The following is a 15,105-nucleotide window of genomic DNA, read 5'->3' as shown; positions in this document are numbered from 1 at the left end:
CACCGCACTGCAGTGCAAATCACATCCGATCTCTGTGCGATTCGAGTTCAGCCATTCGCCGCACCCGCCGCACCCGCCACACCCGCCGCACCCGCCGCAAATTCGCACGGGACCCTTTTTTTGGCCCGCAGCAGAATCGGATCGCATGGGTGTTCACACCATGCGATCCGAGTTTGCAGATCGCACTGCGATATGCGAACTGATCTGGGGGTGTCAGTAACATTTCACTGACACTCCCAGCAGTTCGCATAGGGCAGTGTGAACTGCCGCCGGGAGGCATGCGATGCGGGAACCCGCCGCGGATTCGCGGCGTTTCCGCATCGCTCCAGTGTGAACCCAGCCTAATAAGCGATCATTTTTCTGATCGCCGTATTAGTGTCACAGGTGACGCTAGTTAGGCAGGTAGGTATTTAGGTTCGCCGCAGCTTTTTATAGCGCCAGGGACCCCCATATACTACCGCATAAAGCCCCCTGATTGCCCCCTAGTTAACCCTTTCACCAGTGATCACCATATAACTGTTACAGGTGACGCTGGTTGGTTAGTTATTTTTTTATAGTTTCAGGGCACCCGCCATTTATTACCTAATAAAGGTTTAACCCCCTGATCACCCGGCGGGTGTCATTTGTGACTAATAACTGTTAGGGCAGTTAGGGTTAGCCCCCTTTAGTTCTAAGGTACCCCCCTAACCCCCCCAATAAAGGTTTAACCCCGTGATCACCCCCCGTCGCCAGTGTCACTAAGGCTGGGTTCACATTGCAGCGGTTTATGAGAACGGATGTGATTCGCACCGCACTGCAGTGCAAATCACATCCGATCTCTGTGCGATTCGAGTTCAGCCATTCGCCGCACCCGCCGCAAATTGGCACGGGACCCTTTTTTTGGCCCGCAGCAGAATCGGATCGCATGGGTGTTCACACCATGCGATCCGAGTTTGCAGATCGCACTGCGATATGCGAACTGATCTGGGGGTGTCAGTAACATTTCACTGACACTCCCAGCAGTTCGCATAGGGCAGTGTGAACTGCCGCCGGGAGGCATGCGATGCGGGAACCCGCCGCGCATTCGTGGCGTTCCCGCATCGCTCCAGTGTGAACCCAGCCTAATAAGCGATCGTTTTTCTGATCGCTGTATTAGTGTCACAGGTGACGCTAGTTAGGCAGGTAGGTATTTAGGTTCGCTGCAGCTTTTTATAGCGCCAGGGACCCCCATATACTACCGCATAAAGCCCCCTGATTGCCCCCTAGTTAACCCTTTCACCAGTGATCACCATATAACTGTTACAGGTGACGCTGGTTGGTTAGTTATTTTTTTATAGTTTCAGGGCACCCGCCATTTATTACCTAGTCTCACTAGTGTACCCCTAAATTTAGGGGTGTCTACTTTCCAAAATGGGGTCATTTGGGGGGGGTTTGTGCCATCTTGGCATTTTATGGCCTTCAAAACTGTAACGCCCTTAGAAAGCCTGAAGGCGGTGCTTGGTTTTCGGGGCCCCGTACGCGGCTAGGCTCCCAAAAAGTCCCACATATGTGGTATCCCCATACTCAGGAGAAGCAGCAGAATTTATTTTGGGGTGTCATTTCACATATGCCCATGGCATGCGTGAGCAATATATCATTTAGTGACAACTTTGTGAAAAAAAAAAAAAAAAAAAAAAGTTTGTAATTTTCCCGCAACTTGTGGCAAAATATAAAATATTCCATGGACTCAACATGCCTCTCAGCAAATAGCTTGGGGTGTCTACTTTCTAAAATGGGGTCATTTGTGGGGGTTTTGTGCCATCTTGGCATTTTATGGCCTTCAAAACTGTAATAGGTAGTGAGGAGTGAAATCAAAAAATTACGCCCTTAGAAAGCCTGAAGGCGGTGCTTGGTTTTCGGGGCCCCGTACGCGGCTAGGCTCCCAAAAAGTCCCACATATGTGGTATCCCCGTACTCAGGAGAAGCAGCAGAATTTATTTTGGGGTGTCATTTCACATATGCCCATGGCATGCATGAGCAATATATCATTTAGTGGCAACTTTGTTAAAAAAAAAAAAAAAAAAAAAGTTTGTAATTTTCCCGCAACTTGTGGCAAAATATAAAATATTCCATGAACTCAACATGCCTCTCAGCAAATAGCTTGGGGTGTCTACTTTCTAAAATGGGGTCATTTGTGGGGGTTTTGTGCCATCTTGGCATTTTATGGCCTTCAAAACTGTAATAGGTAGTGAGAAGTGAACTCAAAAATTTACGCCCTTAGAAAGCCTGAAGGCGGTGCTTGGTTTTCGGGGCCCCGTACGCGGCTAGGCTCCCAAAAAGTCCCACATATGTGGTATCCCCATACTCAGGAGAAGCAGCAGAATTTATTTTGGGGTGTCATTTCACATACGCCCATAGCATGTGTGAGCAATATATCATTTAGTGACAACTTTGTGTAAAAAAAAAAAAAAATTTTTTTTTTTGTCATTATTCAATCGCTTGAGGCAAAAAAATAAAATATTCAATGGGCTCAACATGCCTCTTATCAATTTCCTTAGGGGGTCTACTTTCCAAAATGGGGTCATTTGGGGGGGTTTTGTACTGCCCTGCCATTTTAGCACCTCAAGAAATGAGATAGGCAGTCGTAAACTAAAAGCTGCGTAAATTCCAGAAAACGTACCTTAGTTTGTAGATGTGACAACTTTTGCGCAAACCAATAAATATACAATTATTGACATTTTTTTTACCAAAGACATGTTGCTGAATACATTTTGGCCTAAATGTATGACTAAAATTGAGTTTATTGGATTTTTCTAATAACAAAAAGTAGAAAATATCATTTTTTTTCAAAATTTGCGGTCTTTTTACGTTTATATCGCAAAAAATAAAAATCGCAGAGGCAATCAAATACCATCAAAAGAAAGCTCTATTTGTGGGAAGAAAAGGACGCAAATTTTGTTTGGGTACAACATTGCATGACCGCGCAATTACCAGTTAAAGCAGCGCAGTGCCAAAGTGTAAAAAGACCTCTGGTCATTTACCAGCAAAATGGTCCGGTCTGAAAGTGGTTAAAAGCTACACATCATGCCGAGACCCAAAGAAATTCAGGAACAATTGAGAAAGAAAGTAATTGAGATCTATCAGTCTGGAAAGGGTTATAAAGCCATTTCCAAAGCTTTGGGAATCCAGCGAACCACAGTGAGAGCCATTATCCACAAATGGCGAAGACATGGAACAGTGGTGAACCTTCCCAGGAGTGGCCGGCCGCCCAAAATTACCCCAAGAGCGCAGCGACGACTCATCCAAGAGGTCACAAAAGACCCCACAACAACGTCCAAGGAACTGCAGGCCTCACTTGCCTCAGTTAAGGTCAGCGTTCATGCCTCCACCATCAGGAAAAGACTGGGCAAAAATGGCCTGCATGGCAGAGTTCCAAGGAGAAAACCACTGCTGAGCAAAAAGAACATCAAAGCTCGTCTCAATTTCTCCACAACACATCTTGATGATCCCCAAGACTTTTGGGACAACATTCTGTGGACCGATGAGACAAAAGTGGAACTCTTTGGAAGGTGTGTGTCCAAGTATATCTGGCGTAGAAGGAACACTGCATTTCATAAAAAGAACATTATACCAACAGTAAAATATGGTGGTGGTAGTGTGATGGTCTGGGGCTGTTTTGCTGCTTCAGGACCTGGAAGACTTGCCGTGATAAAAGGAACTATGAATTCTGCTGTCTACCAAGAGATCCTGAAGGAGAATGTCCGACCATCTGTTCGTGTACTCAAGCTGAAACGAACTTGGGTTCTGCAGCAGGACAATGATCCTAAACACACCAGCAAGTCCACCACCGAATGGCTGAAGAAAAACAAAATGAAGACTTTGGAGTGGCCTAGCCAAAGTCCTGACCTGAATCCTATTGAGATGTTGTGGTATGACCTTAAAAAAGGCCGTTCATGCTCGAAAACCCTTTAATGTAACTGAATTAGGACAATTCTGCAAAGATGAGTGGGCCAAAATTCCTCCAGGACGCTGTAAAAGCCTCATTGCACGTTATCGCAAACGCTTGGTTGCAGTTGTTGCTGCTAAGGGTGGCCCAACCAGTTATTAGGTTTAGGGGGCAATCACTTTTTCACACAGGGCCATGATGGTTTGGATTTTTTTTCACCTTTAATAATAAACACCTTCATTTACAAATTGCATTTTGTGTTTACTTGTGTTGTCCTTGACTATTGTTTAAATTGGTTTGATGTTCCGAAACACTTAAGTGTGACAAACATGCAAAGGAACAGGAAATGAGGAAGGGGGCAAACACTTTTTCACACCACTGTATATAAATCACATGATGCTTTAATAAAATCAATTTCAGAAGTACAGTTCCGTTTGATTTTTAGATATTGGCTGAAAGTAATGCTATCCAAGAGAGGCTTAGGATGAGCACTATGGGCATGGAGGATGGTATTTCCAGAAGATGGCTTCCGATACAGGGCAGAATGGATATTGCCATCCAAATCAACACTTATTTGAAGGTCTAAAAAGTTAACTTGTGACTGACTGCACTCCATAGTGAATTTTAGGTTTTAACTATTATCGGCCAAAGAATCAACAAACAAGGTAAGTTCGTCTTGAATGCCAGACCAGAAGAAAAGTGTGTAATCTATATATCTGTACCAAGAGATGACCTTGGGCAACAGATTGGATGGCACAGAGGCAGCAAAAAATGTCCCTTTCCCACCCCCCAGGTATAGGTTGGCATAGGAGGGGGCACATTTGGTCCCTATGGCCACATCCTGTACCTGGAGGAAGTGGGATGGGCCAAACATGAAATGATTTTGTGTTAGAATGAATTTAAGTAAATCCAAGACAAAATGACCACATGAGTCAAATTTGTGACCTCTTTCTTGAAGTTGTTTTCCAATGACTCCAATGCTTTTTTGCTGTGGAATGGTATTATATAAATTCTTCACATCAAGAGCAACTAGCCATGCATCTTGAGGTAGATGTTTACCTTCTATAATACGTAAAAGGTGGATGGTATCCGTAACATAGGAAGACAAAGAGGTAACATGGGATGCCAAATATTTGTCAACCAGGGCACTGGCATTTTCAGTGAGACATTGACATCCAGACACGATGGGCTGGCCAGGAGGATTACTTAGAGATTTATGGAGTTTTGGTAAAGCATAAAATATGGGAATTTTAGGCTCCTTAACGTTCAGAAACGTCTAAGTATTGCAATCGATGATCCCCGTTGATAAGCTGAAAATATTAATTGATAATATTCAGAACCAAAATTCTCAATAAGGGACATCCATGACCACAACATTTTCCCCCTTGTCCGTTGGTTTAATAACCAGATGGGGATGATTCTGAAGGGATTTGAGAGCTTTGCTGCGAGCAGCGGATAAATTGGAAGATTGGGGACTATCAAGGTCCATGTTCTTAATTGCAATACTAATTTGCTGGACAAAAGCCCAAATGTTTGGATTAGTAGAGAGAGTGGTAAAATTCCATGATTTAGGTTTGAAAGAAGTAGAATGGGGGAAGGAGACACCGGGGGCGATGATGCAAGGCTTGGAAAGCTCTAACATATCGTCGCCATCGATGGCTCCCTCCTCCCAGAGCTGCATAAGTTCCTTAATAGCCTGAATCTCTGCAAGTGTGGGAACCACATGAGAAGAGGCGGGACTGACATTAGAGGATGCAGGAACTGGTTTGTCATAAATTACTTTGTATAGCAATTTCCGTGCAAAAAGATGTCTTTAACAAATTGGAATTTTTTGAAATCCATAGATGGGCAAAAGGTTAACCCTAATTGGAGTACCTCAATTTCATCATTGGTCAAGGATACTGAGGACAAATTAACTACATAAAGACCGGGGGTTCCTTGTTGTCTACCATGGTTGGAGGGTTCGAAATGGGGGTCTGAGGGGTGCCCAGTGTTTGTACTAAAAAAATTGGAGCAATCCTAGGATCAATTGACTGTGCACTATTAGGGAACATAGAAGATAGGTCTGGCTCACTTGCCCTTCTAATGGTGAATGATGAAAGGGAAGGAAGTGCAGAAGTTTTGGGCAGATTGGTGCGTGTTGTACAGCCGCATTAGACAAAGAAGACGATATAGATTGTGCACGAGTGAAAGGAGTGGAAACTTTACTGACTTTAGGACGTATACGGTGAGTTTCCTCCAGTCATACCCCCCCCCCCCCCCCTTTGTCTTTGGTGTGTAAAATTGTTATGGTTGACATTAGAAATAGCCTTTTTTTGGTTAAACAGGCATGTTTAAAACCATAATAACATACACAACTCAGGAACTTACAAAGTTCAACTTTGAATAATTGAAAGCAATATCAGACATTAGTATGTCCAAACTGTGTTGATCTTGCCTTCATCAGATGGGTGATGTCACCCCTGTAAAAGCCAAATTTTAAAGATGCACACAAATTGGGAGGCAAAATGTGGATTTTCCTTCTGATCCCATGCCTAATGTCAACATGTGCTAGCTCCCATCATGGGGGATCAATGGACGTGTTTCAGGGGTGCAACCCCTTCCTCTCACCTACTTGAGCTGCGAGGAAGGGGTTGCACCCATAAAACGATTGATATGATGGCAGATAGCACATGTTGACACACTGTGTGCATCTTCAAAATTTGGCTTTTAGAATACTTTAAAACTTGAATTAAAAGAAAAAAATCCAAAACAGTACAATTAATGTGTGTTTTAGATTCTGCCTAAAACATCAGTGATGTTCTTCATTTTTTGTTGAACATCATTGATGTTATTCTTTATCTTTTCTAAATCACGATTGCACACCATTATCTCCCCGATGAGGACGTGTGCACTTGCACTGGTGAAATGAGTTTCTTCTTCCACAACATCCACATCACCTAATATAAAAAACACACCATGTATTATAAATATGCAGGCATACATCTATTACCTGAAGCTGTGGTCTTAGACACTCACCTGTTGTGGTCACTATTTCGCCCAATTCATGTACTTCAGAATCCACATCTTCAGGTTATGGTGTGGGGATTTCCCCTTCTTTAGGAGGTTGGGGGTCCCTGGCGTCCTCAGATGTCCCCAATCTTTTCTCCCCTATGTGGAAAAAAAAAGGTATACATAGCACACAGATATGCATGCAGATGTGTAAACAGCTGCTGAGTGTCCTTTCCTTACACTGAATAAAGATTGCATGTCATTCTAGTTACAAACAAATCTAGACAAGAAACTTCTTTTAATACAAATAGGTCTGAACAAATTAAGTTAACCCCTTGCCGACCAGCTCACACTGATATACGTCGGCAGAAGGGCATGTACAGATATATTAACTTACCTGTATGTTGCCTCTTAAGACGAGGCATTGTGGGCACGTGCCACGAGCTCCGTGTCATAACATCATATTAGTGTGGTGAACTAATAATGTTTAATGGGCTTTGAAAGTAGTCAGGCACAATCAAATGTATGGAAACACTTAAGCCGCATACACACGATCTGAAATTCTGCCAACAAATTTCGGATGTGAGCTTTTGGTAAGAAATTCCGACCGTGTGTATGCTCCATCAGACTTTTTCTGGCAGAATTCCAGCCAGCAAAAGATTGAGAGCAGGTTTTCTATTTTTCAGTCGGAAAAAGTTCCGATCAGAAATTCCAATCGTCTGTACAAATTCCAATGCGTAAAATTCCTACGCATGCTCGGAAACAATTTGACGCATGCTCGGAAGCATTGAACTTCATTTTCTTTGCTCGTTGTAGTGTTGTACCTCACTGCGTTCTTGATGGTCAACAGTTCAGAGAACGGATCTGTGCTCTGTGATTGGTCCCATAGTCTTCTAGAACCTGTATTGTGTCCCTGAAGAATTTGGAAGGGAGAGGAAGAAGAACTTCCACTTCCTATCTTCTACGGTGACAGAATGGAAGTGGCTGTGGGTACCTGTCAAATTGGCTAACCGCTCCCCCCCTCCCCAAAAGCTTAGTTTCACCATCAGGAGTTGGAGAGGAGGCCTTAAAGCGAAACCTCCACTTTTGGGTGGAAGTCCACTTTAAAATACAATATTGTTATGTATAAGGTTTAGAAACCCAGTATTTTCCATATGAAGCCACATAACTGCAAACTAGCAGGCGGAAAGTTCAAAACTAACCTTAGAGAGTATTATTTTACTGAAAGATGAGTTGATTTTTGGAACAAATTTTGAGCAGAGGTAGTGAGTCAGTCAACAATAAGTGAATTTTCTCTTCTTGGGACAGAAATAGATCTATACTGAGACAACAGGGTTAAAAAAATAAAAGTTAAAAAAAATTAAAATAAACAGACTGGTTGGGTGCCTTGGTCTTTTTTTGGTCCTACTGAGGAGCCTTTGGAGGTATAACGTGTTAGGATTGGAGTCAAGTCAGCACATTTTAAGCCACCACTGGGCGATGTGGGGAACCCTGTAGTGCCTCTGATTGTTACTGGGAGCCAGAAGCCAGTTGGAGTATAGCTCTAGGGGGCAAAAGTGCTTTTGATCTTGACTATTGATTAAGGTCTAGCCCAGGTGTGCATGAGGTTCAGTTGGTGTTCTGTATGTGACACATGGGTGATCTGCTGAAGAGAAGGCTGTGAAATCTGGACTTCACTGGTAGTTGGCCACACATACATATATAAGCACTTTTTTTCAGACGCTGTTTTAGTTGTGCTGCATCATTGTTTTTATCTTTTCTTGGTAATGTTCTGTTACTAGTCTTCCATGTTACTAATTTATGCTTATTTTGTGGTTACAAGGACTGTGGTATGTGTGTTATGTATAACATTTGCAATGGGGGCCTTAGTTCTGCCTCCATTACAATTGTTCCAATTCTACTCAATCAAGCATGCTCATTTTTGTATAGGCTTATATTTTCTAGCATAATATAATGCAAAAGCAAAACAAAAAATTTAACAAGATCATTTTATACGGAGTGTTTTCTCTGAAATCACACAAAGGCTAAAAAAATAATGAGAAGGTTTTCATATTTTGCTTGTGTACTGGCTTTATAAAGAGTGACTTGCCAGCTGTCATTACCTGTTTGCAGCAGAATCTCATAAGCCTGTTCATATAATTTATTCTATGGTCAGGAAATGAAACCATTTACTTGGTAATATGCAGCTAATACACAATTAGGTATGCAAATTAGTGACTTAATGGCTGTCCAATTAAGTTGTTGGTACAGTATCATTTGAACTGAATACAAACTGAAGAGTATTTAATAAATCTTATTAATATTCTGAATATAAAATATTTTTTATTAAATGCATTAATTTGACACCTTTTTTTTTCCATTTTTTTTTTTGATTCAACTAGGGGCACATATATAAAGCAGTGAAAGTGAAATTCTTCATATTTACTGTTGAATCACTAATTTGCTGGGAAGATTCATGTATAGGTTTGCTGGATCAGCATTCAACAACATCTGTTCAATGAAAAATGGTACTTACTGTAAACTTCACCCTGTTTATAACTTGGTGAATGCCAAAAAACAGCTACTGTTTTGAACAAGCAGGTAATGTATTTTGCAATCATGGTACAGTGCCCATTTTACATTTTATAGTGATGTCAATTTGACATCCCAAAATTATTGCTTGGATGATGTTTTTAAGCTCATTTGTGTGTTTGATGCGTTTTGGCAGTTTGTACGATTTTTTTCCACATGGGATGATTTGCTGCTGTTTCTTGTAACTAGTAACAATGCAGGAGCCATGATAACCAACTACTTAAGGTGTGTTGTTTCTCTTCAAAGACTATCTGTATATAGTTGTAAATGGTGCTTTTGGTTTTGCACAATATAGGGCAAAGCACGTCACAGCACTTACTGCATGGTTTACTAACATGTGTTAGCCCAGTTCTTTCAATATTCTGAAACAGTTGTTGAAAACAACATCGCAATACTCATATACAGCCTTCTGATATCTGGTGAAATGGCAAAAGTTGAATCCTTTACCAACTGTGGAGAATGCTTAATTGCTTGCATAAAAAGCACTCATTTAGAACATTATAGAAAAACCTTGATGGACAGTTATGATTTGTGACACAAATAGATACAGTAAAAGCTCAGTATTCGGTCTGGAAATAAGATCAGACATGTGTCTGAATGCCAAACATTTAGGGTGTGGAATAGAACATTACATTGGGGGTCATTTACTAAGATGAATGCGCTGCACCGGTTCATACCTTAATTGGTGCGCCAGATAAATCATTAATTGAGCGTTTGAACCGGCACACTCATATTATATAACGGAACTGCGCATCAGAGGGGGGCGGGGTCACCGGATGGCCCCGCCAACCGTTATATAAGAACTGTCAGAAGAAGAGAAGTGTTACACAGCGGGAGCCTCCCATTGATGCGGAGCAGCCCAAGAATGAAGTGTTGAAGAAGACGCCATGGAGGAAGATGCCGGACGAGAACACCAGAGCAAGAAGCAGAGGATATGAGGAAGAAGCAGAGGAAGAAGAAGATGGAGGAAGAAACCGAAGGATGAAGGAAGGAAGAAGGAAGAAGACCCAAAGAAGATGGGAAGAAGAAGACTTTAAATAAAGAAATTGTCAAAAACCGTCTCTTGTCATTTTTAAAATTGTTGACACTTTTTTTGTGAAATGGTAGGGGTACTTTAGTACCCCCTAACCATTTCACACAGGGGGGAGGCCAGGATCTGGGGGTCCCCTTGTCAAAGGGGGCTTCTAGATTCCGATAAGCCCCCCGCCCGCAGACCCCCATAACCACCGGGTAAGGGTTGTGGGGATAAGGCCCTTGACCCCATCAACATGGGGACATGGTGCTTTGGGGGGCTACCTCCAAAGCACCCTCCCAATGTTGAGGGCTTGTGGCCTGGTACAGTTCAGTGGGGCACTCTCTCATCCCTCCTCTTTTCCTGCAGCCTGCCAGGTTGCGTGCTCAGATAAGGGTCTGGTAGGGATTTTGAGGGGACCCCCATTCCATTTTTTTTATTTTGGCATGGGGTTCACCTTAAAATCCATACCAGACCTGAAGTTCCTGGTATGGATTTGAGGGGGACCCCCATGCCATTTATTTTTGGCGTGGGGTTCCCCTTAAAATCCATACCAGACCTGAAGGGCCTGGTATGGATTTTCAGGGGGACCCCCATGCCATTTTTATGGTGCGGGGTTCCCCTTAATATCCATACCAGAACTGAAGGGCCAGGTATGGAATGTCGGGGGACCCCACCCATTTTTTTTAACTTAATTCTGTTTTTTTTCTTAATGCTATTTTTAACAATTGGCTCATCCCTAATGCTAACATGACCTCTGTGCAAATATCCTTAAAAAAAAACATAAAATCGAACCAGCGTAAAAAAAAGTCAAGTTGAGAGGTGTGCCCATTCAACCTATGCAAATGCATTTACATTGCTTGACATTTGCTAAGATTTTGCCCGCGCAGTGAACCAAAGCATTTGAACGTGCGCAAATACCGCTTGCGCGTGCGTATGCGCAGTGCATAACTTGACCTCACGCAGTTCTAAGTGTACTTGCAGGTGCAGCAGGCTTGTTCAGAAAAAGTTACTTTATCATTCTATTTTGGCCATATTTGTTACTTGGGCAGTTATTACTATACTTCCTCACATCACCCCCATAATATTGGCACTTCCAGCTTCTTAAAATTTTGAGTTGAAGAATGCGTGCGCCATGTCTATAGTGGCGCACCGATCGCCTCCTCACATGTGCCGAGAATATTATAGTAAATGGGGAATTACGCTGTGTTACAGGCACAAATGTTTTGTAAATACAAAAATGGCCTGCACCACAATTCATGGCGCAAACCGTTCGTAAATCAGACCCATTATTTCCTGAATATGGCCACATGACCATATTTGGGCAGTAATATCCCCATTATCCCCACCCTTTCCTTTATATAGCTGATGATGGCTTGGGAAGGTATATCTAGAATTGTGCTGGTTGTGTGTGGCTAGAGCAACAGGCATTGTGATTGATAGAGGAAATTCAACAATAAATTTTTGTTTTGCTTTTTAATTTTTTAACAAATACTTGTCACACTTTTGTCCAAAGGAAAAGAAAAAAGAGACCATTTCTGTGTCGTGTTTATGATGAAGTCCAATATGTCTTGTAACAGGTGTAACAATCTTTCCATTGCCTGAATAGTATGTGTGGTCTCCTATCCTTTGTCCAAACGTCACTTGGTTTTGCTGATGTAGAATCATATTGGTGCTCCACATCGGCAAATCATGATATAGATAGCAGCCTGTGTTGAGTAATAAGAGAAAGTTTTTTATCTATGCCAATGGCCATTGGGCAATATAATACCTGGGCCTTCACAGACCCAGGAACATCATGGACAATCGCCACAGTGGTATGTACACGTGGCAATTAATTGAATTGAATTATCAGTGTCGCCTGCTTATCAGTTCCTGCCTATCAGTGCCCACCAGTGCCACCACATCAGTGCCCATCAGTGCAGCCTATTAGTGCCCATCGGTGCAACCTCATTAGCACATATTAGTGAAAGAGAAAAATTACCTGTTTGCAAAAGTTTATAACAAACTATGAAAACATTGGTTTTTTTTTTTTTTTTTTCAGTCTTTTTTCATTTATTTAGCAAAAAAATAAATAAATCCAGTGATGATTAAATACCACCAAAAGAAAGCTCAATTTGTGTGAAATAAAATGATAAAAAATTTGTATGGGTTCAGGATTACATGACCGCACAATTGTCGTTCAAAGTGTGACAGCACTGAAATCTGAAAATTGGCCTGGGCAGGAAGGGTTAATAGAGGGTTATTTAAAAAAAAAATAGAGGGTTATTTAAAAAAAAAAATTTAATTATTTTTAGAATAGTGTATCACAATATTTTTTGGTTATCTATTTGGATAAATCTGATTCTTTGTAGTGTTAGCAGCTTTTTTAGAGGAATTTTTACTTTTGGTTGCAGATCATTTGTATTTAAGCTAGTTCTGTATGCCAAAGAGATTTTACAGTTTATCCAAGCTTCTTTAGCTCTTGGTTAAGCCACAAAATATCTTCAGCATTAGAGAACAAGTCCTCTTGAAAAGGATTACCTACTGCTAGCTTTACCATGATCTGGATAAATTAGCTGCTTTGCAGACACATGACAAAATTAGTTGCTGATTTTGATAATGTTGAGCTTGTTCCTGTATCTTTCATAACCCCAGCTTATTACAGTTCAGTAAGGTTACTCATCATATTAATGGACCTACAGGCAGGCCTTTGGGTGGGAGGGGAGACCAAGCATATCAATTCAGCTGCCTCTATCTCTGGATCTACTAAATGTTTTGACATGCAGTTTCCACTAAACATAACTGCTATGTATGTATCTTTCCATCTACTTGGTCTGAATTTCCAAGGTTTGTGACAGGTTTTTTCAGTCACAAAGTTTGATGTGGGTTATAATATTTTCTTTCGTGCTGCCCATAGCAATTATTTAACTTCTTATATTCAAACCTGCAATAAGAAAGTTAAGCTGACTATTTGCTATGGCCAACAACACATAAGATTTAATTAATAAAATGTCTGACCTTTGGGTAAATGTTGCGTGAAAACATTTTGGTGAAAACATTTTATAAATAGACCCTTTAGTCCACTTTTTCATATTTTAGTGCCAGATTTCTGTAGAACCATTATAAATATATTTGTACATATGTGTATACAAGTGAAAACTTCCATAATCCTCTGTTGTCCTGCTTATTATTAATTTACCAGTCACCAAATACATATGTGGGAGAGGTTTAAGTGCTGCTTTATGCATACACATATGTCTTTTAGACATTGGTTTGTTAGGGCACGATGGCCACCTGTTAAATTAGCACCTTCCACAAACATTTTTACTCTCCAATAAAACATGAAAGTGAAATTAATGTAGTTTTACTTCTTTAAGTTCAGTACATGGGATATTCACTGCCCATTTGAAGAGACAATAATCTTTTCAGCCCTGCGGCTGCTATAAAAGCTAGCAGCTGACTGTGAGAAAAAGTTGTAATAATGGCGAATTGCCACTATACACTCACTGGCCACTTTATTAGGTGCACCTTGTTAGTACCAGGTTGGACCCTCTTTTGCCTTCAGAACTGCCTTAATTGTTCGTGGCATAGATTCAACAAGCTATTGGAAACATTCCTCAGAGATTTTGGTCCATATTGACATGATATCATCATGCAGTTGCTACAGATTTGTCAGCTGCACATCCCAAATGTGCTCTATTGGATTGAGATCTGGTGACTGTGGAGACCATTGGCGTACATTGAACTCATTGTCATGTTCAAGAAACTAGTTTGAGATGATTTGAGCTTTGTGACACGGTGCATTATCCTGCTGGAAATATCCATCAGAAGATAAGTACACTGTAGTCATAAAGGTATGGACATGGTTAGCAACAATACCCAAGAAGGCTGTGGCATTTAAACAGTGCTCAATTGGTACTAAGGGGCCCAAAGTGTGCCAAGAAAATATCCCCCACACCATTACACCACCAGCCTGAACCATTAATCCAAGGCAGGATGGATCCATGTTTTCATGTTGTTTACGCTAAATTCAGACCCTACCATCTGAATGTCACAGCTGAGATTGAGACTCATCAAACCAAGCAATGTTTTTCCAATCTGCTATTGTCCGATTTTGGTGAGCCTATGCGAATACCTTGGTTGTAAGGAGTGATTATTTGAGCTACTGTTGCCTTTCTACCATCTTGAACCAGTTTGCCCATTCTCCTCTGACCTCTGACATCAACAAGGCATTTTCGTCCAAACAATTGCTGCTTACTGGATATTTTCTCTTTTTTGGACCTTTCTCTGTAAACCCTAGAAATGATTGTGCATGAAAATCCCAGTAGATCTGCATTTTTTGAACTACACAACAACCATGCCACGTTCAAAGTCATCTAAATACCCTTTCTTCTCTGTTCTGATGCTCGGTTTGAAATTCAACAAATCATCTTTACCACGTCTATTTGCCTAAATGCATTGAGTTGCTGCCATGTGATTGGCTGATTAGCAAATTGTGTTACCAAGCAATTGAACAGGTGTACCTAATAAAGTGGCCAGTGAGTGTATTTCAACACTAATGCCTTGTACACATGGTCGGACATTCCGATGGAAAATGTCCGCTCGGACCATGTTGTCGGAAAATCCAACCACGTGTGGGCTCCAT

This window comes from Lithobates pipiens, unplaced genomic scaffold (genome assembly GCF_037356315.1).
Source record: "Lithobates pipiens isolate NorthernLeopardFrog02 unplaced genomic scaffold, aLitPip1_a1.2 Scaffold_3, whole genome shotgun sequence".
Taxonomy (NCBI): domain Eukaryota; kingdom Metazoa; phylum Chordata; class Amphibia; order Anura; family Ranidae; genus Lithobates; species Lithobates pipiens.
This window is presented reverse-complemented; position numbering follows the sequence as displayed.